This window comes from Etheostoma spectabile, chromosome 1 (assembly GCF_008692095.1).
Source record: "Etheostoma spectabile isolate EspeVRDwgs_2016 chromosome 1, UIUC_Espe_1.0, whole genome shotgun sequence".
Taxonomy (NCBI): domain Eukaryota; kingdom Metazoa; phylum Chordata; class Actinopteri; order Perciformes; family Percidae; genus Etheostoma; species Etheostoma spectabile.
In genome coordinates, this window is record NC_045733.1 from 21753945 (window position 1) to 21779033 (window position 25089).

Sequence of the window (25089 nt, forward strand, 5' to 3'; positions counted from 1 at the left end):
TGGCACTTCCGCGTTGGCTTCATTATTTAGCACCAAAGGTTTGCTGCTTGGATAGTAGTCAGTTCCATTGTAAAAAATTTTAACAAAATTATCCATATGTACTCAGGATCAAGGTCCCCATGCACGTTTGCGTAACAGTGATGGTTTGGGATTTTCGGAACCCCCTTACTGTGCATTGAGTTGTATAGAAAGCACATGACGAGTGGGAGCTGCAGTATGCGCCTGCATTTGTGCTCGTGTCTTGGCGTTTGAAACGTTAAGTGTCTACTGGTCTTCCAGACCTCTACAGCGCTGCATCCGTGCTAGAGAAAGATCTTGAAGCACATTATCATTCTGCCACAGGGAATAAATGCTCTTCCTTATTTGAATTTCACTTAAACCAATCGGCCCATTGAAGCCCCAGATGCAAGCGGCTGTATCCTTGCATTATAGATAGCAGAGAAACTGGAAGGGGAGGAGAGTGCCGGCTGAAATAGTTGGCCAATGGCAAGCTTATAGTCCCAGTTTAGACTAGTCAGACTAGCACTTACACGTGCAGCTGATGTTAAATTGCAAATGTACAGTAAATTACAAATGTTCCCATAGTGATAATTCACCTGATGTGGCTGATTTAACCTCTTTTTAAATATGTGCATATTAAGTGACATTAATGACCCGCCAGTAATTACTTTTGAGAGCCACGTCTTTCAACTCAAGCTTCGTAGACATTTTTCACACAGAAGTTTTAAGGACAGCACAGCAGAGAGGAACAAGATACAAGAAAGTTGCATTAACTTAATCCTGCAGCTTGCAAAGATTTATAACATTGAGCACTGACTATCAGCAGGTGTGTGTGTGTGTGTGTGTGTGTGTGTTTGAGTGCTTAGTGCTTAGTGCCGCACATGATTGAGATTGATTTAAAGAAATGCCAATAAACAAGAGCCTGTTTTTCTTCCATCCCAGAACCACCAACATCACCAGACTAGTTATTGGTACATCATTGCACAATGACCATTGTTCTCAACAGAGACTGGCAGCGGTGTTTTCACACACCTAAGCAGGTAGCTGGGCCGACTGTCTGGTTCCATCTGAGATGAAACAACAATTAAATACCAACGGACAAAGTCCAATTAAGTCAATGGTCAAAGAACTGTGTCCCAGCAGACTACTGCTGTGGAGTTCTTAATCGAAAGCTCACTGAGGGTGCTTTCACACCTACCTTGTTTGGTCTGGAAAACCAGTACTGGAACTAACACAGCTGTGTGTATTCTACAACATGGGGGGGTGCTGTTACTTTTGTGTATATTTGTATAGCTGCAGGTTTTAGATTAAAAGCCAAAAGAGAGACTTGGCTCCAATAAAGCAAGAGGAGCCCTCACTATACTATACACATGTATACTGTATTTACAGATGCATTTACTTTAAAATACAGTACAACATTCTGCATTGAGAATTGGTCTAATCAATTTGCCCTTACAAAAACATGCTGGCATAAACGTCTACTAAATTATGAAACTCTGCAGTATACCACTGTAGAATTTCATAATTTTAAAATTGCCATATTTTAGAGCTGTAAATGGATCCATCAATCAACAATGATCTAATTGCACATTCCTTCAAATGTAACCTGGGCTGATTGTAATTACTTGTTTTTTTGATTAGTAATCCCAACGGCATGTAATCCAGTACTACCCAACCCATCGTCATGTCAATTTTAAAACGGGATAGTACTGTACGCCACTCTTATTAACAGCTTGTTGCACTGCCCTAAGCGTCCAATCAATGAAATATTTAGGAAGAATACATTTTTCATTAAAACACTTGTGTGCAGAGATGTTGGTTAGAATATGGACTGCGATTGGTTAAATGTCAGACAGTGTTTTTCAGTCTCCTAGAATCGTTAGTCTGACTGATTCCTTCCCCTCTAACAGACAGCCAACCATGACAAGCCATTTGCCTGCAGCCCCGCCAATGCCAATCCCAATCAGTGCTGGTCAATGAAAACTGAACACACACACACACACACACACAACTATGGGAACATGAACCAAACACACACACGCTTCTGTTGAGTACTCCTCATAAAGATGACTTTGCCATGAGGGGGATTTGTGGTTGAAAGTGAAACTTTGTAGGATCAATAATGTCAGGGACTGTCGATAATGACTTGCTTACATGTTTTGATATGCTGACACCCCAAAGAATGCCTTGTTTGTCCAGAGGCTTACTACAAATCAATATACGTGTCTAAGTTCAGTGGCGTTCTGTTCACTGGACATCACAGGACGTAATGATGTGTTGCACAGCTATATATCTAAATGTGTTCCCCCTTGAGCGGTTAGGGATGTGACCACGGGGAGACCTCGGCATACTTGCAGCACGGAGGACAGATTCATTTACAGCCGGCAGATTAAATCAATCAATCCGCTGGCCAATATGACATCAACCCACTCTGGGATCCCGATAATCTCTGAAATAAGCACAAACCCTTAACCAAACAGGTTACATAATCTATAACCAAAGACCCCTACTTTAATTTTGCTGTGTAGCCAGATTCCCTGAACCAAAAACTTTAATGAGATACTGATCAAGGCTTAATATTTCTGTCTTAATTGTCAAGAAATTTTCTAGAGCATTTTCAAAGAATATTTCATAAGGTTGAGTGTCCATACAACCTTTTTGTTTTTCTGAGCACCAACTAGTTTCAATGGAGAGCGTATGTGACCGTATGCTGCCAAGACAAAAAGCTCTGCCCCTTAGCGTCTTTTTAAAAAGGATTTTTTTTGCAGCACTCCATCCTGAGCATTTCTCGTTGAAAATCTCTGAACTTTAAGAGAAGCGCTAGTGTCATCTGTGGGAGTTAGCGTTAAGGTTGCTACCTGGCCATTGTTATTGCCGTCGTCATAGAATCAAATCCACGAGAAGTGCTTCGAAGCACTGGGACGAAGCTCACCCTTGTGCCCAGCTAGCACCCCTTGGTGTCTTGAAATTGGACGAGAAGGTCGAAGGGAGGAAGACGCATCCAGGCCAGCGTCGTTTAATCGTCGTTTAGGTTGCAAGGACGCCGTGCTAAACGCTAACGTTTCAGATTTTCAACTGGCTGAAGCAAGTTTATTTATTGTTTATTTTAAAATAAATAGGACCATAATTTACGACATAAAGAAGATTTAAAACTAGCGATACTTAGGTAATAAGTCAAGGGAGAAGTAGGGTATTTTCCCCATAGACCTTAATGCAATCAGGTCTTTTTAAAACCAGCGGAGTGGCCCCCTAGAGAATTAGACAAAATTCAGGTTTAAGGGACATCTGCATCGGCTTAACTTTTCAGACCTGGAAGTTTTGTCCATATTTTGTTATAGTCTTTGAGTTTAACAAGCTATTTTGTCCGACGATGAAAGCCTGTAACTTTTTCTGTGCCCCCCAATTCCAAAAACGCAACTGAAGGTAACTTAACTAAGCAAAGGTTCCAGAGCTTCTTAAGACACTCTGGTTTTGGACAACTTGTTGTACTATTTAAATACTATTTGGCCATGTAAAAACTTAGACTATATTCCAATTAATCCTGTCCTCCAATCACGATTGAGATTGACAGGCCACTGAGTTCAGAGCGTCACACATGCAATGATTGATAACAGATGACCGACAAAACTAAATGACATTTCACTTCACTATAATAGGCTGACACAATTTTTCTATTCAGTCGTAGCTGTGTGGTCTGTTCATCTATCAGTTTTTACATTTAATGTTATCAAAAAGACTTGGTGGAGATAACTTATCAGTACTTTAATTGTGCTTTTGGATTTGACAAAACGTAGGCTATATTAAAACATCAAATTGTATTTTCTTTCATTGGGCCGTTCGGGGTCTGTGAAACCTGCCGAAATGGGTAGGAGGCACTCATTTCTAAGAGCCATTTTGCTTCTGGGAAATGTGACCTGCAACTTAATATCCCCTACAAAATTCATATTTTCAAGATATATCAAGTATGTGTTGGCTGTCAATTTATTCTGACAGATCAATTCATAAAACTGCCATGCTAGTAAACCTGACGTGTAAGGCAACCTCTTCCTATGTGTTGGAATGTGAGAAAAACTGCACATAATATGATTTCCCAGACAGTTGACATGTTTAAGATGATGTAAATATTGCGAAAGGAAGGTATGTGCCCGGCAATCTCATTTCTGCGAGAGAAAAATCAATGCAATTTCAGTGTGGACAGCAGAGATGCATTTTAATGTCAGTTGTGAATGGAATCAAACTAAATCACATATAGACAGGGTCTGGTGCATGTAAATGTCCCATGTAAACGGTGACATGGATTTGGATTTTGTAATAATATTCAATAGTCACAATATCACTGCAAGCTTTATTTAATTTGTAACCAAATGCCATCAGTCGCTATCCTTATGCATTTCATTCTTTGCAGATACCCCAGGTAGATTCGGATCTTGATCTAAACACATGCTACGATTAGCTGTGAGTGTCACGGACAGATATTATTACCTGTCCCATGATTGTTCCCCTGGCTTCATAGGGAGCTTCTATAGACTTAATTATAAAACGAACTTTCATGTGAGGAGTGCCAACACCATATCATTTTAAAAACTAATTTTTATTCGATGGTAGGAATGCCTTTTTTTTTAAAAGCAACGGAACAAAACAAAGGAAAGGAACGGAGAGGATAAAAGAGAGGAGGAAGAAAGGGAGAGAATAAAAAAAGGAAGTGGCTCTCCACGGATGGCTTGTCATCTGAGGTGAGACTGAACAGAACAGAGGTAAACAATGGATGTTTGGTAAAAGGCAGAAACAGTCAGTCAGGCAGCAGTAAAAAAGAAAAGAGGGGAAAAAAATAAAAAACAGCCGCAAGTCTTTCCGAAGGGACGCTGCCAGACTTCATTTGTCTGAGTACGCCAAACACTCTGTCACCTGCCATAACTACCCATCAGCCCCCTGGATTTCTCAGCCCCAACAATCCTCTGTAGTTATGTGGTGAGCTTAGTGCGTGCGTGTTTGTGAGAGAGTGTGAGTGTGTGTTTGTCTGTCTGTCTGTCTGTCTGTCTGTCTGTCTGTCTGTCTGTCTGTCTGACTGACTGACTGACTGACTGTCTGACTGACTGACTGACTTACTGTCTGTCTGGTGTGAGGGCTTGTTTTGAAGTCCATGAGAAAGACGCAGCTACTGACACCAGATGACAGTCTGGACTGTGTTGTAGCTCCTTGAGTGTTGACCTGCTAAGATGGCGTTGGGGGGGGGGGGGGGGGATGTTTGCATTTCACTCAAACATGTATTAAAAGGTACTGTAAGTAGGATTGTGAAGATCTAGGACTTAGCCCAAAAATGTGAACATCGACAACTTCTCAGTCCTCCCCCTCTTTCCATTAAAGCCCAAAACGGTCCTCTAAGCCCCTCCCCCCTACAAGGGGGAGTGTGCACGATAGAGCGATTTCTGCAGTTCATGTGCGGGGAAGGGGAGGACGCTATGAAATGCGTGTGCCAGAGCAGTGATTGACATGCAGTTAGACTCATGTCAATACTGCCTCATGTAGTTCTACTGGAACATTGGGTCAGTTTCATCAGTTTCAGCAAATATGAAAGAAAGTTAGTTTTATAAGGCTTACGTACTGCACCTTTAAATGAGCGACTGCACTACACAAAAGTAAAATAAAGTCGGTGTTTAAATCACCAGCACGGTGTCAAAATTCATAATTTTGTGAAATGAGCTTGCACTTACACTTAGACAGCCGGAATTCATTTTTTTTGACATAATGAGGAACATAAAACACCTGCACCGTTTACTTCAAATGCAAAATGTTCACACTAAACGTGTCTACACAACGTCAACATATTTCCTTTTCTTTTCATCTGATGTTTACTCCTTGCATTTGCTTGGTTATGTTTAGGCATTTCAAAGCTTGGTTAAAGTTAAAATTGTCAAGATTTCAAACTTTTTCTTAATAAAAGGAGTCAGTCAGTAATTTGCCTATTTCTATCATGCCATGTGGGCAGTGAAGTGAATTGATCCAAAAGTTCACTGTGGCTGCTCCTGACTGGTTCATTAGGCCTCCACGTACTTCAAACTGACCCACGTTCATGCAATGCATTAAACCAATCACAATCGTCTTGGGCGGATGCAGATACAAAACAGCCTTCTGGTACAAACTTGTTTTGATGGAACATATTTACGTAGGGAGGCGAGCTGTGGAATTAAAATGGCTTTCTAGTGTGCGATGCAAATGTACTGTACTTATATACACACATTCACACACTGTGGCCGAGGCTGCCGTACAAGGTGCCACCTGCTCATCAGATACACACTCACACACATTCACATTCCATTGGCGCAGCATCAGGGGGAAACTCGGGGTTCAGTGTCTTGCCCAAGGACACTTTGACATGGGCCAGGGATTGAACCACCAACCTTCCAATTGGCAGACAACCGCTCTACCACTGAGCCACAGCCGCCCCACGCTTCTCAAGAAAAAGATAAATATAACTCGACTGTTCATTCTAGCTAGGAGGACGTGGAAGGTGAGGGACATCCGGCAAACCTCGGGCGACACCTGGAGAATCCCGTAACGAAATGACATTAATATAGACTACAGTACTTGCAACACAAGTACCAACATTTCCGCCTCGATCTAATAAAGCGAATTAGTATATAAAGATATTCTGTAGAAGACAGGGTTGCGAAAATCACACAGACTTACAGTACACTCTATTGAGAAATGGTGATCAGGTATGTCCCATCTGTCCCATACATAATGGCAATAACGTAAGTACAAAGCAGACCCAGCACATTCACGCCAGTCATTTATTTTCACACAGCCAATTCAACAGTGTAAGACCAGTATGGCACGTTTCCAGCAGGCCCACTTTCCAGACTTTAACCAAACAGATCCGTTCTACCAAAGCCCTTCCTCACAACTCTGTTACTTTCATGTTGTTCCACTGTCACATCTGTCATCTCTGGAGACGCAGATAAGTGCAAGAGATTTTATTTCTTGATAATTTACGTTGTACCCATGTACACTTTATAGTCAGGAATTGGAAATTGAACCTAGGCTACTGTACAACACATCCTTATCCCTCATGTTGTCCTCGGGTCAAATTCACCCGTTTTCCTATATCAATGTTCTTTTTAACTACCCAAAATCTCTACTTTCATCAATTTTAGGGGCATCTTATTCAATTTTATAGCATTTGAAAAAAGAAAATTGAAGTGTTTTTGAAATAGTATTGAGTAAAAGTTGACATTCCAGTCTATGATTATCCATCAACATACTTTCCATAAACTTTTGTCTTTTGTAACTCAAACATTAGGTATAATTTCCTAAAAATGAGTTTTATTGAACGTAAATTCCAAATATGATTGTAAAACTAAAGTTAATAACTCAGTGTTACGTAGTGTTGAAAACGTCAAAAGAAGTGACAAACATTGAAAAAAAAACATCAAAAGAGATGGGAAAAAAGAGACGAAAACATAAGGAAAAAAGTTAAAAACATTAATAAAAGGCATTTAAAAAAGTGTTAATTTTCAATTTTGATGGGAAGACAACACAAGGGTTAAACTTAAACAACCAAATAGATCAATGTCCAATGACTGCTAAAATAAGATATAGAGGAGCGTTGTTGTTACTGCTTCACGGTGGCCGTATTAATCATGTGACCATAACACATGGCTGTGTTGCAAACTAATAATAATAATAATAATACATTTTATTTAACAGCGCCTTTCTAACACTCAAGGACGCTTTACAGACAATAAAGACAGATACAGGGAACATAAAAGTGTAAGTAGTAATAACAAAACAGATAAAACAAAAAACAAAACAAACAAAACAAACAAACAGAACAAAACAGGAACAGTGTATTTACAGATAAGCGAGCTGGAACAGATGGGTTTTTAGTCTAGTTTTGAACAGAGGGAGAGAGTTGATGTTGCGGAGGTCGGGTGGGAGTGAGTTCCAGAGCTGGGGAGCAGAGCGGCTGAAGGCTCTGCTCCCCACGGTGATGAGTCGAGCATGGGGGACAGTGAGGTGGAGGGAGGAGGAAGATCTGAGGGAGCGGGAGGGGACGGCAATGTGTAGGAGTTCTGATAGATATGGAGGGGCAAGGTTATGGATGGCTTTGAAAGTATGGAGAAGGATTTTAAATTGTATTCTGAATTGAACCGGGAGCCAATGGACTGTAATTAAAACTGTAATTATTCTGAATGTGACAGGAGCAGTTTCAAACGTTAGCATTCAAACATAGCATTCAAACATAGCTAGTTGTGAAACTGAACTACCGGTAGTTAAGTTTGGACAACAATTAAAAGTTAGGGTAGGTAACATCAGGGATAGGTTTTAAATGAGTCAAGTAAAAGGACCACAACAAGGACATGACGTGACATGAAGGACGTCTTTATATCTAGGACTAAAGTCCGTAAAACTCAGTTAATTTTGTGAAAAGTGACTTATGGTTCCCCCACAAGACACCGATCCCTGCTCTCCCATCCCCCACCCCAACCTGCCTCCTAACTCGGAATTTGTTTCTCTTTAAGTGCGTAGCCTACCATTTACCTCGGGAGCTGGAGCTGAGAATGACCACACGCCCAGGTTGAATGCGTTCCATTTACAAGTCAGATTTTTCATTGTGGGGTTAGCGATAGCCAACTTAGCCATCGTTAGCAATACTAGTTGATAACAACGCATTACGCTTTCCATACTGTATGTATACAAAACACGTGGCAACATGTCCACAGATAGAAGTTGGACAGGACTGAGTGTACAACTGATTAAGTGAGACTCATATAAGGCAGACGTGCTAATGAGTGTATGTTACTACAGCTTTCACTACTGTTGATGCACGGGGCAGCCATGTTGGATTTTGAGCTTGGATTTTGCAAGGCTGTCCGAGTTCCGAACTCGGAAATCCGAGGTCAGGAGGAGTTATTTCCCCACTTTGACCTGGGAAAATCTGACTTCCTTCTACAAATGGAACGCACTATTCTACTTTGTCACCTCACTTCCTTGTTTGCTTTCGCTACTACAGCAACAAGAGGTCACCCTCTGACAAACAATAAAATTATGAGGCGTCATAACCTGCTTGCATCAACCTACACAGCCATTTTCTGGGTGCAGAAAGTCTGTACTGTAAGTTGTTACAATTAAGGTGAATGTTCCCGTTTCCCATTTCTATGAATGTCAACATCTCCACCTGATTATTCAAGGATCAATAAATAGATTTATGGACACCATCCTTAAATAACACATCTTAGTGTTTTCTCTCCCAGTATTAGTTTATAATACTGTCCGTCATGTAGTGCTCACCCGCCTGGTTTGTTCCTGTGAAGGACAGCAATTCCAGGTGCAACGAGGAGCGATGCAAATCAATCATTTTACTCTGAGAGAGATAATTTATGATGTGCTCTGAGGGTTACAGATTCAATCTCCACCATGTTCCCACTGTCATGTCCCATGTTTAGGGCTGTCATCAGTCTTCATCAGGCACCCCACTGCGCTCCTGCCACCCCGCTCTCCAGAGTCGCGATTTATCCCACAAATAATTGATTATGACAGGCTGCATGCAAACAGAGAGGGAGCTAAATGTGATTAATCACTTTGTTCGATTAATTACAGCTGATTATGCATTTTAAGCGCCAATCTCACAGCAGCTGATCACTGGAGAGGCCCCCACATATTCATTAGACCTTCACCTGGGAGCGACCGTCCTGTATGTTGGGAAAAGCACACAGCGTGGGGCTTTGCATACTCTGTCAGGGGAAAACTAGTCTTTTTGTTAGTAAATTGAGTAAAAAAAAATAAAGTTAACTTGTTAACAGACTTTTTTTGAAAAGAACAATTTAACTTGTCTTTTTTTTGGAGAATTATAATCTTTGAATTCTTTGAACTATGATTCATGCCATTAAAAGTCAGAGGAAGCTTGTTGCCCTGTCTGACTTTCCTTGATATTCAAAGTAATACAATGCCGTTCCCAGTGAAAATTGCAAATCAGATCACATAAGCAGGTTCACAAAAATGCAATTAAGATTCAGTGAAACATGTAATTTAATCAGACAAAAAAAAAAGAAATATATTAAGGTTAAGAGCGGAGTATTCAGCCCTTTTTTCCTTGCCTATTATTCAAATGAAATCACCATGCAAATGGTGTTTTTTGACAAGCACACACCTGTCTAGAGTGACAGACAGTGCTGACTGATTGGGAAGACAAGGAAATGACTGAGGCCAAGCATGCGTCGCGCCTCTTAAGTCGCTGGGTCTCCCATAACACGATCACGAAGAAGAGGAGCACTTCTGCGGCTGTGGCTCAGTGGTAGAGCGGTTGCCTGCCAATCGGAAGGTTGGTGGTTCGATCCCCGCCCCTGCAGTCATTGTCGAAGTGTCCTTGGGCAAGACACTGAACCCCGAGTTGCTCCCGGTGCTGCGCATCGGAGTGTGAATGTGTGTGAATGTTTATCTGATGAGCAGGTGGCACCTTGTACGGCAGCCCTGGCCGCAGTGTATGAATGTGTGTGAATGGTGAATGTTTCCTGTAGATGTAAAAGCGCTTTGAGCAGTTGTTAAGACTGGAAAAGCGCTATATAAATACAGCACATTTACATTTACATTCTACCTGGATAGGTTGTCAACCATGCACTTGTTCCATCGTTAGTTTTTTTTTGAGAATTCTGCTGCATCAATTTAGCTTGCCTTACAAGAATCCATATGAGTGAAGCGTGTTCTTGTCGGACGAGGCGTTAAGTCGATTCCTTCCAAATTACAACAAATTAAAGGAAAATAGACAACAGCTGCCGATATGTAAGGAATAGCTTCACTTCTAATTGTAACAATAGACTACTGAGGAGGGTTAATTTGATGTGCGTCAATTCTTCAGGGGGAATTTACATCCTGTCCGCCTCTTCACATCGCTGTTTCTTATTCCTCTTAAGAGAAAACCCAAAGTGGTAGCAGCATACGATAATTAAAAAAAAAAAAGATTTACAATTCATAAGTGCTTTGAAGGTAATATCCAGCGTTGTGTACTGTGTACAGTGTAAACACCCACGCAGTAGACAGAGATTTGGATGTGTATATTAAGATATACTGTAACTCCTCTCTGCTCCTCTAATCCTTCAACCACTTCCAACATTGTATCACCACTATCAGCCGGAGAGGGAACTGGGAGTTCAGGGGATTGGCCAGAAACGGCAGCAACAGGACTCTCAGAAGAAGGAAGCCCTGGACTATGAATTAAGCGGTTGTTGAGAGGATAAGGAAAAAGCTGAGCGCCTGTCGTCTCTCGTGAACGCTCCAGACTGCTGATCTAGTGAGTCTATGAAGTCTGACTTGAAGTCGAGTCCTATTCCTCAGAGTCTGTCACAAGGAGCCAATACTTAGTCCCATCACAATGATAGATGGAGGTATAATCACACGCTGACACTCTTGACTGAGAATCGCACTCGGAAAAACACTGGAGTCAGCTCGATTGATCATGCGTTTTTTGGAGGCTGGATACTTGGGAGAACTTAAGTTTGTGACAGTTTTCCTTTGTAAGGTCAGGCCGCTCCAGATAATGGCCGCTTCATCACAACTGTGACCCATCTTGTAGGCAGCTGGCTGTACGATAAGAACAAGTTAAGGTTAAAAGGATTTTGTTGGATTGACCCTCTGTCCTACAGTTGCATACATCTGCCAGTTTGAGACGGATATATAGATTTTGTAGAGGTTGAAAAACTGAAAGGCGGAATGACAACTTGAAGACTGCCGCCCAGCATGAAATATTACAGCTTCTAAAAGCTATGATTAAGGGGAACAGAACAATTCAAAAGATATAGTGAGCAGGATGGCTGCAGTAAATCATTCTCGTTGGACAACTCTTTATTGATCCATCAGTCAGGCTTTTGCTATGAAGCACCTCCAAATAAAAGTGCTTAAAAACAATCAAGAAATTTAAGTGGTGATTTGCTTTGGAAGGCAGTTTGTGTCAGGAAGAATATGAAAGCATAACAATAACTAAGAGACAGTTAGTTAAAAACAACATTCTCTGTCTCTGATACACTAACTAGGATTCATTCAATTCTGAGACATTGACTTTCTCAAATCAGACATTTTGAATTGAATGAGTCAAAATGTAGCTTTTTCTTCCTGATTTAATGTCATCATTTCTGACTAAAATTTGCTATCAGTAATTTCATATTAACCATGGATCAACTCAGTATATGAGAAAGGTGCTCGTTCCAAGTTACAAATACAAAATGACCACCATACTCTGCAAATTTCCTCAGCTCCACTGAGCCATCTAGGATCTTTGTATCCAGCATTTTAACAGTTTTATTTCATTATCCCCAATGTCATCAGGGTCACCCCCAGTATCCACTCTACCCACCCAGCACCGAACAGAAGGCAGACAAAGGTACTAATAACTGGTAAACATGGAGGAACATTTAGCACAGACAGCTCAGATTTTGGCTCTGAGAACTCAACAGGTACTCAAGTCTTTCTGGTTATCCTACAGTATATCCCTCTATATTTTTTCAAAGTTGATTCTAAAAAAAGTCCCACAACCCAAGTCAACCCGGTGCACATCTCTCATGTCTCATAGGTACCATCTGGGGGCCTGTAAACTATTCGGGTGAAAACCGCTTCCGAGACAGAACCCCACCTCTGAGTCTCTTTCGGCCGGTCATCATACGTCCTTCCAGACCAGCCATCAGACAACATCCATCAATTTATCAATCTGCACATTCATAATGTTCCTTAAATCGTCAACTTTCTATTGACTGGAATCCTGCACATCTAAAATTCCCTCTGTTTTCTGTGTGAACACACACTTAGTATCTAAGAACCAGTGATGCACTTCATTGCAATCCAAACCGTTGAATGTTAAGACCCGCTGCTCAGCATGTCTTAAGATCGTGTTTGTAGATCGCAAAACCCTCCAGACCTCAGAGAATGCAAAGGAGACTCTCTTAGCAAGGACCATTAAACCCACTTGTGGAGATCCTATAATCTATCCGCGGTAGATTGCGTGAGCAGTGTAAATAAAGCCTGGCACTGTAAACACAATGAGAGATCTTCTCTAAGCACAAAGCAGACAGTGAACAGTCTTTGTTAATAGGTCCTCTACTTTATTGTATGTAGTTATCATATTAGTTGTCTTACAACAACACAAGATACGAAGCTCATCGTAAATTCTTTCAGGAAGACCTAACTTTTAATCGATGCTCTCCTAAATAGATTCAGCTGTTATCCTTATAAAATGTGTATTTTCTCATGCTGTGTATAACTGTCGCATATCATAAGTCATCATACATCCACACTTTTTAAGCTGCATAACACTTCCCTCAGAGGCATGAGCAAGCAGCAGTCAAATGTAGCCGTGGTGACCCTTTACTTCTGATTGGAGTTATCCCATAGCTACTAATGATGGAGGGAAAAAAAGTCTTGCAGTTGCACTGGACCATTTTTATCCTCAATTAGAAACAAGAGTGCATTTGGAAAATGAAAGCAGGCATTTATTAAAGAGCATAAGAAGTCGGATCAAAGGTAAGTGAGAAAGCAACACAACATGCTAAACACAACAACCAGTCAACCTTACGATCCCTGAGAGATGATAGAATATGCAATTAAACACTGGGAACAAGCCAACATGTCAATCAAAGCCTTGTGTCTTTGAAATCCAGGGGAGGAAAAAAAAAAGAAGGCGAAGAATGCTTGCTGTGCTGGAAATGTGCTTTGTAACAACTCACTGAAGACAGAACAGAACCAGCATATTTATAAATGTACTCTTTGGTTTTTACTTGATAACCCCTGTCCTTTTTTTAGCAGTGGTGCTGCCGTTTCGGTGTTGCGTTGTCTTTGTACCACAGCTTCTTTTTTATTTCCGTACCGAGCTTGAAGCATCATTTGTTATTCTCCTGTTTGTGCGCCATACCTAATATCCACCCAATCCTATTGTCAAGGGCGAAACAGGTTGGTGAAAACAGCCACTTAGGACGAATGACATATCGCTGGGATTCTCGACATGAACATTTGACTCATCGGCTTAATAAAATCATTAAACTGCATAAAAGCCCTTGCCATTCAACTCGGGTTCCCCACTGTGTTTCACCTTGTCTGCTTGGCAGCGAGGGGCCCTCTGTCTTATTGAGAAATGAGAAGGGGGGGGGGTTAGTCTCTGCTCTCGTCGAGGCCCTCCACCGGCATCCACGTCCGCCTCGCTCGCTCAACGCCATTGATTACGTGATGCAAGCAAAAGCCAAGTATGCCCCTCTGATCATTAATCCTGCTGCAGCCCTGCTCTTAAACACTCCCCCCCCCCTCCCCCCTCCCTCCACTACCAACGCTTCTTTCCATCTTCTTCCCATATCTGGCATTTATTGAAGTCACAGGGGCATGGGCTAAATGAGGCCTGAGGCTTTTTTTCACGTGGAGAAGGTGGAGCTCGCCATCAACTGACAAGAGCTTGACATTTTCACTGTAGGCTTTCTTTATGGCGGAGGAGAAATTCCCACTGAAATCAATATTTCACGGCGTGGGACAATCCCAACAGGAGAGGCTCTGTAAACTGTAATATCAGAACAATATCAGAACAATGTATAGATCTTCCTTTTACAAAATGATGGGGAGAGAACAGAACAGGGTCTGTATGTATCAATCTTCTACAAAATGACCCTCAATAATACTCTACACTGCCAACTTAGGAGTAAGAAAGTTCTTCATCTCAAATATGAGCACTAAGCCACATTTATCAAGCTAATTAAAACCTCTGGAACCGAGAGGGTCGTGCACGACCTAAAACAGCCCCTCTGGTTCATATTTTAATCATTTAATAACCATACAAGACAGAAACTTACCGAGTGCAAGAGCTAACAGCTAACAAGCTAGCGGTCACAGAGGTCTCTTCGGGGTCGTTCTAGCCTCTACAGGTGATTTTCTATCCAGCCTGGAACTTGGGCCTTTTTTCGGGGTCGTTGAGCATTAAATCCAAACTGTAACATCCAAGATTTATCCACTTGTCGTCCATAACTTATCACGTTTTCACTCATTTCTGCCGCTAGCTCCGTGCTCCGTGGCTCCTCTCTGTCTGTGTGCCGTTCACTTTGGTTTGTTTAAGGAAGTGAAGGCAAGCATTATGCCCATATTTGGGCATAACAGCGTAAGCAAAGAGTATAGAGCGGGAAAGATAGTAATCCGCCAGTCTAGTATGTGATCAAAGATTTCATATAGGACAATGGCCTCCCTGGTTTGAGATTTAGCATATATTTGGGCCTTTTTTGAAGAAATGTAAATAGTTTGTGCTTTATATGAGTTATAATGTTTATTATTTTATTCAGTTTTTATATAGGAGAACTGTTTTAGACAACACAAATGTTTGTGTAGCATTGTTGTGGATGTAATATCAATAAATATGACATTATTATGTTATTATTGGCACAAAGAAATGTCGTGAGGGCAAAAGCGTCTGAACTTTTTTTTAAATGTATGTATTTTGTCAACTGTATAAGTTTTAATGATTATTTCTTCACAGTGTGACTCCCAAGACATATGAGAAGTGTTTTAGAGAAGAAAATGGCTTAGGTTTTACTGCTCTGTCTGTGATATCAATACATATCTGTAAGATTCATGTTCCGTTTTATTTATTTTTTTGTCTTTAAGGTCCTACAACCATTTTTAACATTCAAGTGACCTCACTGCAGCACAAATATTCTAACAGCCCAGTTTGTCCTGAAAAAAAATGATGTTCATATCTAACTGTAGACAACAGGGTTGATGTCTTACAAGCTTTTTTAGAAATTAAAACCAGCTGAATAATGAGTTGTAAAAATGAGCTTAGGTCTCAGAGGGATAAAGGGGACCTGTTATGCTCCCTTTTAGTTCATACTTTTATTTTGGTTTCATACTAGGAAGTGTTTACATGTTGAAAAATACATTATTTTTTCTCACACTGTCTTCATTTAGCAGTATTCACCCTCTGTTTGAAATACTCTCTTTTAGCGCCTGTCTCTTTAAGCCCCCTTCCAGAAAAGCCCAGTCTGCTCTGATTGGTCACTGTTTACGGGTCTTCACAGCCGCACTCACTTCTCATCTCTTCTCTGTCATTACATCTGGGTAATGACTGTAACGGCATTTACAGAATGTGGTAAGGTGGAAGGGGAGGTGTGTGTGTGTGTGTTGGTGGGGGGGGGGCAGCACACTTTGTGTGAAATGACAGCTGACAGGAGAGAGAGAGAGAGAGAGAGAAACAGATTTAAAGCAGGGGTGTGACGCTGTGATTGGCCCTTGGAATTCGTGGCCGATTCTGATTGGTTAGTTTTAGTGCTAGGTCTTCCTGAGACAATCTGCGCTGAGCTACATTAGCCTTGTTGATAAATAATAAATAAAAAAGAATAAAAAAGAAGTTGAGTACATCTTACCAAACGTTCAAATCAAATGGCTTAAACTGCCCTTTTTTTTAAATTACACGCATTGCTTTCACTAACATTATGTTCACAATCAATACAATAACTCTAAAATGTGTCTCAGAAGGTTTGTGCTCGCCTCTGTTTATGTACTGTAGTCATCTAAGATCTACTCCTAACTAACTCAGGAGTGCTCTGCAGTATTTTAAAATGTATTGTACAAAAAAATCTGATAAATAGCTTTAAAAAAACAAAAGGAAATCCAAAAAGGAAAACCATTGCTTTTAGAATTGCTTCTTTACCTCTGGGAGAACACCTCCAACACAAGCATCAACACAACAGGCTCTTTGCATGTCCTCACTACCGCAGTCAAATATGAGTTCTGTGACACCCACAGACAGGAAATTTCACACCGTATAATTATCGACTGTTTTTCTTTGCCTTTGGGGGGGCGGCCGAGGGGGGTGGTTGAGGAAGGGTGAGGTCTCCCTTACACCCTCAGATGTGAAGGTGAAAATTACACAGCCTCTCCACATGCTTGGAGAGCCACCAGAGCTCATCAAGCAGCAGGTGAGCGCTTTTTTTTGTTTGGTTGCATTTCTCCCTCAACTTCGCCCCATCCAGTATAAATAGAACAGTACGGCGGCACAAGTCACATCTCATTTGGTGTGTTGTGTTTCAGAGCACCTCCACTGAGACGCCAGGCACCGAGGGCAGCCGGGAGAAAGCAGAGCCTCGCTAATGGACGCGAGCCAGGCCTGGAATTCACCGTCCCCGCCGAGAACCCATTCTCCGGGCCCTTCAGTCGCACCCTGGTGTGTACAAACGCACACTGAGCGACATTCAGGGTTTTCTTTTCTCTCTTTGTGTTGGTGGAGTGTGGACGCCACCCCAATGATCTCAACCATCTTGTTTTGCTTTCAGAGACGTACTGCATGTAAGTGTTAGTTTGATATGAAAAGGCCAACAGCGTATTCCTTCTGTGAAACTATCACACTGTTAGATTGGCCACAGTGGTCTAGTTGTTAATGAGATATCAGCTACGTTTGATCCCATAGGAATCTCAATCATGAAGCAAAAGGAAATGTGATCGAAATGTTAATGATCTCTCATTAATGCATTTGAGGGCAAATCTAACAGTGGGCCAGCTCTCTGAACCGGTTTCATTCTGATGTTCCATCTCTGGTGAATATGAGTACCGCATTGTGTGTTCTGCTTTTTGAAGGCATCCCTGCAGAAACTTAAAGGGAAACTTGTTCTGCCTTGATCAGCTTGGGTCAGATCTGACAGCAGGCGTATAGATTTCCCATTATCCGTCCATCCTTATATTTGCGGATCATCTGGTTGGCTGTACATCTATAGCGTTGTTTCTGGTTTCTGTGGAAACAGGACGCCAAGGGGTCCTGGTAGGGGGGGCTGAAAAGTGACACAAAAGAGGTACTCAGAGGGTTAAAAAGTGACACCAAGGGACCCATCCTGACAAAGCATCTGTTTTGAAGAGTTGGGAGTGAGAACTCGTTGGCCGGGTCGAGTCATAATTCTCGCAGTTGATTCATTGTTGATATTAATAGATGTATATTTGAGGTATTTGGTGAACCAGTTGGTCCACATTTCTGTTGCCATCTCATCTTTGTGTTTGGTATTTAGCTTTCGGCAGGGTTTTAGAGATGGTACTGAGTCAATTTTACTTTCTGCTAAACACACAAAGACACACTCCGTGGAGCTCTAGTAGCAGGTTAGCTTAGCACAAAAGGCTGAAAAACCAAAACACACTAATAAACATGAGATATGTCATTTGTTTGAGCCGGAAAAAAAAAACTAAGTTCAAAATTGTTACAAATTTACAGGCAGTTCTGTCACTGCCATACACACACACACACACAACAGAACAAAGAAAAAAAACAAAACAGTAAATCTTCAAATCAAACTGCAGCGAGTCAAAGTTTTTATGCCCAAAAGTTGATTCGTTCCTTCAGCCTTCATCAGATACAGTAAATACTACACACCTGCATTTCTCCATATGTACTGTGTAGCTATGAGCCAATGGGGGGGGGGGTTAATAACGTCATTCTCCTTCATTAGACATACAGTAGGTGCAGGAGAGAAGAGGAGAACAATAGAGGTCTCACCGGCATCTCAAGAGGCTCCCAGCAAAACATGGATTAGGTGGAGATTATTAAATGTCAGCTCTTAAGACGAATACTTTTTACAGCCTCAAAGTAAATCAATACTACTTATCTTTGATAAAAGAGGCAGAGTAGATGTGCCAGCGTAGCAGTCTGACAGCTCTTTCTTTCTCTCTTTCTCTCTCAAAACCTTTACTAATCGAATTGGAGAAATCCCAAAGGAATGCTCTCAAAATGCATTATAGTGCATTTGGGATTTTTACATATGTATGTGTTTGTTTCTTTGTGATGTTAGTGTACAGTCCAAAATCTCTCTTTTCACAACTGTCTTCTTCCGCTGCGTGACAGTCTCGCTCTTTGTTTTTCATTTAAAAAAAAAAAACAAAAAAAAAAGGCTTTACAAATCAAATTTGAAATTCTGCTGGCATGTTTCCAACGCGCAACACAAAGCACTCGGGATCTGTCAGTTTTGAGAGAACTCTTTCAGGATATTATTGGGCATTTCATAATCTCTCCCTCTCCGGCTGTCTTTCTTGTCTGTCTGTGTATCTGTCTGTCTGTCTGCCTTCCTGTCTGCCTGCCTGTCTGTCTGTCTGTCTGTCTCAGTGATATTTTCAGGTTTATTTCAACCCCTCCTGATGTTTCACATCTGTCTCTCTCTCCCTATATACACATATATGTAGAGAGAGATATATTTCTGTCTCTTTCTCAGTCTCTGGCAGCACTAATAGCAATGATTTCTCTGAACATTCTGGTTCATGCTAAAAAAATCAATTTTCTCAAAGGCGCCAGATTGACATCTGCAAATATTGATGGTAAACAAACCAATCAGAACGGCTCTGTGGATGGCTGTGCGAAGCCTGCTCGCGGACCTCATCTCCAGGCTTTCAAAACAAGTGCAGGAGGCATCACGCTGCGCCTGATCCCACATTACTCCTGCGATGATGCCGGCTACGGGCAGTTTGAAGTTCCAAGTGCCTCCACCCAAGGAGTGTGTTGCCATTACTGCACCTTTGCTCTGTGTGTGTGTAACCATTTTTGTACATTAGTAGTGCGCCCTCGGTGCTTTCTCAGTGCCTGCATCCAAATCATAATTACAATGTAATATCACGCGTAAGGCAGTGCCCCCGCTGTTGTTTCACTTTCTCCTACTCTTCCTTTCTATGAATATCAAATGGTCTCACGCTGAGCTCTGAAAGCTGCACAGCTCTTTCCCAGACACACAGACGGTGTGTGTGTGTTGTGTGTGTGTGTGTGTGGTGTGTGTGTGTGTGTGTGTGTGTGTGTGTGTGTGTGTGTGTTCTGGAGGGAGGGGTAGCTGGATAGTACTTTCCTCCTTTGGCTTTGACAGGAAAAGCCAGCGTCGGGACCTCCATTTTAAAAATGTACCGAGTATCCCTCTGGTCTGTTGTTACCCCTGTCCAAGCAAGACAACCTCACAGCCCAGTCTCTCCTCTGTAGGGTGTGTGTTGGATATTTGTTATTCATGTCACATAAATTACAGAAATCACAAAGGCTATCTGTGCAGCTGTATGCCAGGGTCTTGGCATGCTTGTGGTATGGAATAGATGAAGCCTCCGAGGCTGCAGCTACGCCAGTGGCTTAGAAAAGACGACATCTGTCAAACGCTCACTCAGAAGAGCCATTTTTTTGTGTGAAAAAACAACTTGTTTGGTATGTGGAATGCGTGTTTGTTATTCAGTTGTCCACCATGTACCGAGTGCATGTCATTAGTTTTCCTATGTGTTCTTTCTTTTGATATGTGAGTGTTTGTTCCCTTACAGAGTACTTTTTTTTTTTGACTCATTTGACAGATGTTGTCTTTTCAACACACTACCACAGTTTAGAAGAAAGTAGCACTTTTTTCCTCCCACTAAGCAGTGTTTATTGAGTAAAGCACTAATTCAAAGAAACTGCCTCAAGCAGTAATATGAACAGATTATCCATTCAAGGACCGGGGGTGTCTTTTATCTATGAATCCGAATGAACAGACACGTAGTACCCATTCTGATGTTTGCTCTGCAGGCAACAAACAGATGCAAACACAAAACAAATTCAATAATGTTTGAGTGCTAGATAATATCAATTTGTGGGAAATGGAGGCATGTTTAACTTTGTTGAAGTGCTGACTGACTGACAGAAAAGACTATTTTAATCGAGGGAACTTAATGAAAGTAGATAAATTCATCAGTATTCACACAAGCAGGGTTTTCTTTTTCCTCCGGGAGCGAATACATTTTTCTTTAATTTCTGCCAAACATTTGGCCAATCTCAAATGCAATTACAAGACACCATACAGTCACAACATTCAATCCACTTCTACATACCTTTAGATGACATCTGTAGCAGAAAAGAGAGAAACCTTTCAGTCTGGTTTGGCCTAATGAAGGGCTTTTATTCTCATCTTTCAGGCTCTTGCCAGATAACGGGCTAATTTAAATATTTCATACATTTTGTGCATTAGCCATGTTTAAACATTAATTTCTATTTTTATCTTACTAAGTAAGTATTGTGGAGTTCCTACTAAAATGGACAATAGAAAACAAAATCTTATTTTATCTATATTAATGACTGAATAAATGAATTAGAGGTCCCATGGCATGAAACTTTTACTCTATGAGGTTTTTTAACATTAATATGCGTCCCTCCAGCCTGCCTATGGTCCCTCAGTGACTAGAAATGGCAATAGGTGTAAACCGAGCCCTGGGTATCCTGCTCTGACTTTGAGAAAATGAAAGCTCAGACGGGCCGATCTGGAATCTTGCTCACTACAGCACTTACTTTAAAAAAATAAGCATATTCTCATACTGACAATACCTTGGTAAGGACTACTAGCCAGTCAGAAGCAGAGTATGAGGGCCCTGACAGTACCTAGGTAAGGACTACTAGCCAGTCAGGAGCAGAGTATGAGGGTCCTGACAGTACCTAGGTAAGGACTACTAGCCAGTCAGGAGCAGAGTATGAGAGCCCTGACTGAACCTAGGTAAGGACTACTAGCCAGTCAGGAGCAGAGTATGAGGGTCCTGACAGTACCTAGGTAAGGACTACTAGCCAGTCAGGAGCAGAGTATGAGAGCCCTGACTGAACCTAGGTAAGGACTACTAGCCAGTCAGGAGCAGAGTATGAGGGCGTGCCACACTAGCAGCTAGGCGAGCATTATAACGTGTGTTACAAAGTGACGGAAGTACAGACTGGACTACAGAAGAGCTGTCTGGAGCCGTTTGTGAACAGTAGTTTCTGTTGGGAGATGGTAAGTCCCTTTGGGGGGGGGGGGGGGGGGCTTTGGGCTTTTTCACAGTAGAAGCCTATCAAATGCAAAAAAAGATATACAACACAATAAAGAAAAGGAAAAACACCAAAAAAGCATAATATGAGTACTTTAAATATGAGTATAATATCAATTTCCTCCAATTATATATACAGTACATGCCACAACAGGAACAACTTCCTTTAGATTATCTTGAAATAAAGCTGCCAGTTTGCCATATTCAGAGAGTGTAAGACATTAACTGAACCGTACAGGATTCAGTCATATGACAAAGATGCTGCGGTGCGAGTCAAAATCCATTTTGCTGTGATTCAGTGGAAAATGCAAGAACATCGAATCAGATGAATCTAACGAGGAACGTTCCCACTGTACTTGGTCTTAAACATTTAAACATGTTATAATTAATTTCTCAACCTGCCTCAACCTTATAAAGTACTTAGGATGGGAACCGGGTTAATAATGATTTCTCCTCCCACTAAAGCTGTTGTATAGAAAACTATCAAAGCAGCACCAATTTCACAAAGGCACATGTTTTTTCTTCTGTCAAGGCTCACATTAGCATTCTTCATTAGATATGGAAGATTTGGAAAAATAAATCAATTCAACAGCATTCTTCATATTAGTAAGGTGCTTCTGCTGCCTGCCGTCTCATGGGAACAAGTGAGATGATGGCTGCAAATTAATTTGTGACACTCTGAATTGATTTTCTAATCCCGCATGGTATTTGATAAATAACCCTTCAGAAAACCAACACCTCAGACGATAAATGCAGTTATTATCTCTTAGAGGGATAATTAGTGCTTCCTGCTAAGACGGAGCACCATTGGTCCTCTGCTGCACCGCTGCAACCCCAAAAGTAACCCGACTAATGAAAGTTACATTATTCAATGATCAACAAATAAAAGATCCAGTGAATTGTTTCGGCTTCCGGTGGTGCTGGGCCTCTGGTCACAGGTGGTGGGAGAGACTTATGAACAGCAGCAGCAGCTTTACCAGAAGATAGAAAGTATCAGCCGTAATATTTACCAATTATGAAGTGTGGTTTTAAGTTATTAAACTCACCCGAGGGCACTTAGTGACAATGAAATAAGTCTTGGATGCTGTCGTTAGACCGGTTTTCTATGCCTCCGGACTCTCATTAATGGACTTTAATTGATGATGCATATCCTCCCTGTATTAATTGAAAAGTAGTTTGTTGTTGTTTCCTGTTGGTACCGAAGGTATGAAGTAAAAATCATCTTTAATGGTCCTAGTAACTTTCCTCATCTTGTGAAGTCTCCAAGTCAATTTCAGGGACCCCCAAGTAGTCTTTAGGTAGTTCAGTGGTGCATTTTTATGTACCAACAACGTTCCACTTCCAGGACTGTTCAGGTCCCTCTTTTAGGCCAGATGTCCCTCAGCTTCTGCTTCCTTTGTGTTGGCGTTCGAACGTCCGGTGGATTTCTGAGGACCATGGTTACCTGGTCCTCAGCTCTCTGCAGGGTAAATCCAGACAGCTAGCTAGACTATCTGTCCAATCTGAGGACTATGGTTACCTGGTCCTCAGCTCTCTGCAGGGTAAATCCAGACAGCTAGCTAGACTATCTGTCCAATCTGAGGACTATGGTTACCTGGTCCTCAGATCTCTGCAGGGTAAATCCAGACAGCTAGCTAGACTATCTGTCCAATCTGAGGACTATGGTTACCTGGTCCTCAGATCTCTGCAGGGTAAATCCAGACAGCTAGCTAGACCATCTGCCCAATCTGAGTCTTCTGATGACGGCTAAAACAGCTTTTGAACCAAAACAAGTTCCTTCCCGAGTAGATTTTGCAGAGGCCACGTCATTTAGTCATTTAGGGTTTAGCACTGCCCATGACAATTATGATTGGCTTAAAGAAATGCCAATAAACGAGTTGTTGTCCCATTCCAGGATGCAGTGTGGAGTAGCTAGACCCTCCTCTGCTGCGCTGTGGGGGAAGGTCTGACAACGAAAGAGTAATGGGGCATTGGCAAAAAATTTCAGTCAAATTTCAATTTGAATCACATTAAGTACAAGATTGAAACTTTATCATTGTTTGTAGGAATCACAGAATGCCACAGAATGCCAGAATGCCCCCCCCCCCCCCCGGAGGATGAATGGGAATACATCTGAGATCCTTTTAACTTTCCATCATGTCCATCATTTGGTAGCATTTTGATGTGTCCAATACTTTGACTTATGAGTTTATTGCCTGCAAACTAAATAAGCATTTGTGTTAAGTGGTAATTAGCAGATGTTGCATGCTAAGTACATGGGTACCTGGGCCCCTCAAGAACTAGCTTCACAAAGAAGTCTTGTTTACCGATTATTATCTCTGTTATCTCTGTCGAAGCACTGACCAGGTGCCAACTTAATAATCTCAATAAAAAAAACAAAAAAGACCCCTAAAGTAAAATATATGGACTGCTCCTAGCTCAATTTTAAAATTCATGGAAAAAAATGTTCAATTTTGCCAGTTTCGACACGCTGAGATTTAGCCTTTTCAGTCCACCCCACAAAATAATACTTATCATTCTGGTAAGGACTTTTTGCCGTAACGCCAAATTAGTGTGTCTGATGCCTCCCCATCACAACCGCCTATTGTTTTACTCACTGTGTTCTGCAAAGTAGGAGGCAGAGAGGCTGTAAGGGGCTTTGTCCGAGTGGAATGGAGCCTCCCTGACAGTATGGCATTCACTCTAAATGTAAATGAGAGGGTTTTAGGAGTGTGGTGGTCAGGTAACATACGCCTACAGTAGAACGTGCTCCCTTAGTCTGGTCTCAAGATGACAAATGCTGTTACTAAGCAGGAGGCCCGTCGATTGCCATCCCACTCTAATGTCATACATAAAACACATGCAGTGTGGAGGGCAGGCACATGCATCCAATGCAGGCACACTTGAGTACACAGTGGCAAACGATAAGGCACCTAAACACATCCAAAGTATGCTATCCACACGTGTTAACATATGGAAATACATGGTAAGACACAATTGGCATATTTCCCACTCACAGAGTCATCCGATTAAAACACGGCCAGACTTCCAGTATGTTGAGATCACAGCAGGCAGGTAGAAGAGAACAGCCTATTTCTGTTTTGGTTAAAACCACCATCCACAACTGCTATGTACTGTATTACATATACACATTACAACACCCTTTTCATCTGTTTTAAATTTCTGTTATGGCTTTGCTGGTTGGTTGGTTCACATTTAGAGTATTTTATCTTTGCATTTGCATTCTTAGTTATTCACAAAAACAAATGTAAATGTCCCGATGAATCCATTAGGAAGCTACTCTCCTTTAAAACAAATCCGCTTCAGGATGCCACTATC

The 25089-nt window shown here is 41.5% G+C and overlaps 2 long non-coding RNA genes across 2 annotated transcripts in view; one reads left to right on the top strand and one right to left on the bottom strand.

Moving 5' to 3' along the window:
* Nucleotides 1–23227, top strand: LOC116689160 (uncharacterized). Its single transcript, XR_004331929.1, has 3 exons — nt 1–12; nt 411–415; nt 23127–23227. It is a non-coding gene; the product is annotated as an uncharacterized LOC116689160 (long non-coding RNA).
* The window catches only part of LOC116689167 (uncharacterized), a 16751-nt gene continuing 7074 nt past the window's right edge, over nt 15413–25089 (bottom strand). The window contains exons 2-3 of the long non-coding RNA XR_004331931.1: nt 21933–21935; nt 15413–15424 (exon numbers count right to left, since the gene is read on the bottom strand). This is a non-coding gene — a long non-coding RNA (uncharacterized LOC116689167). The remainder of the gene's footprint in view (nt 15425–21932; nt 21936–25089) is intronic.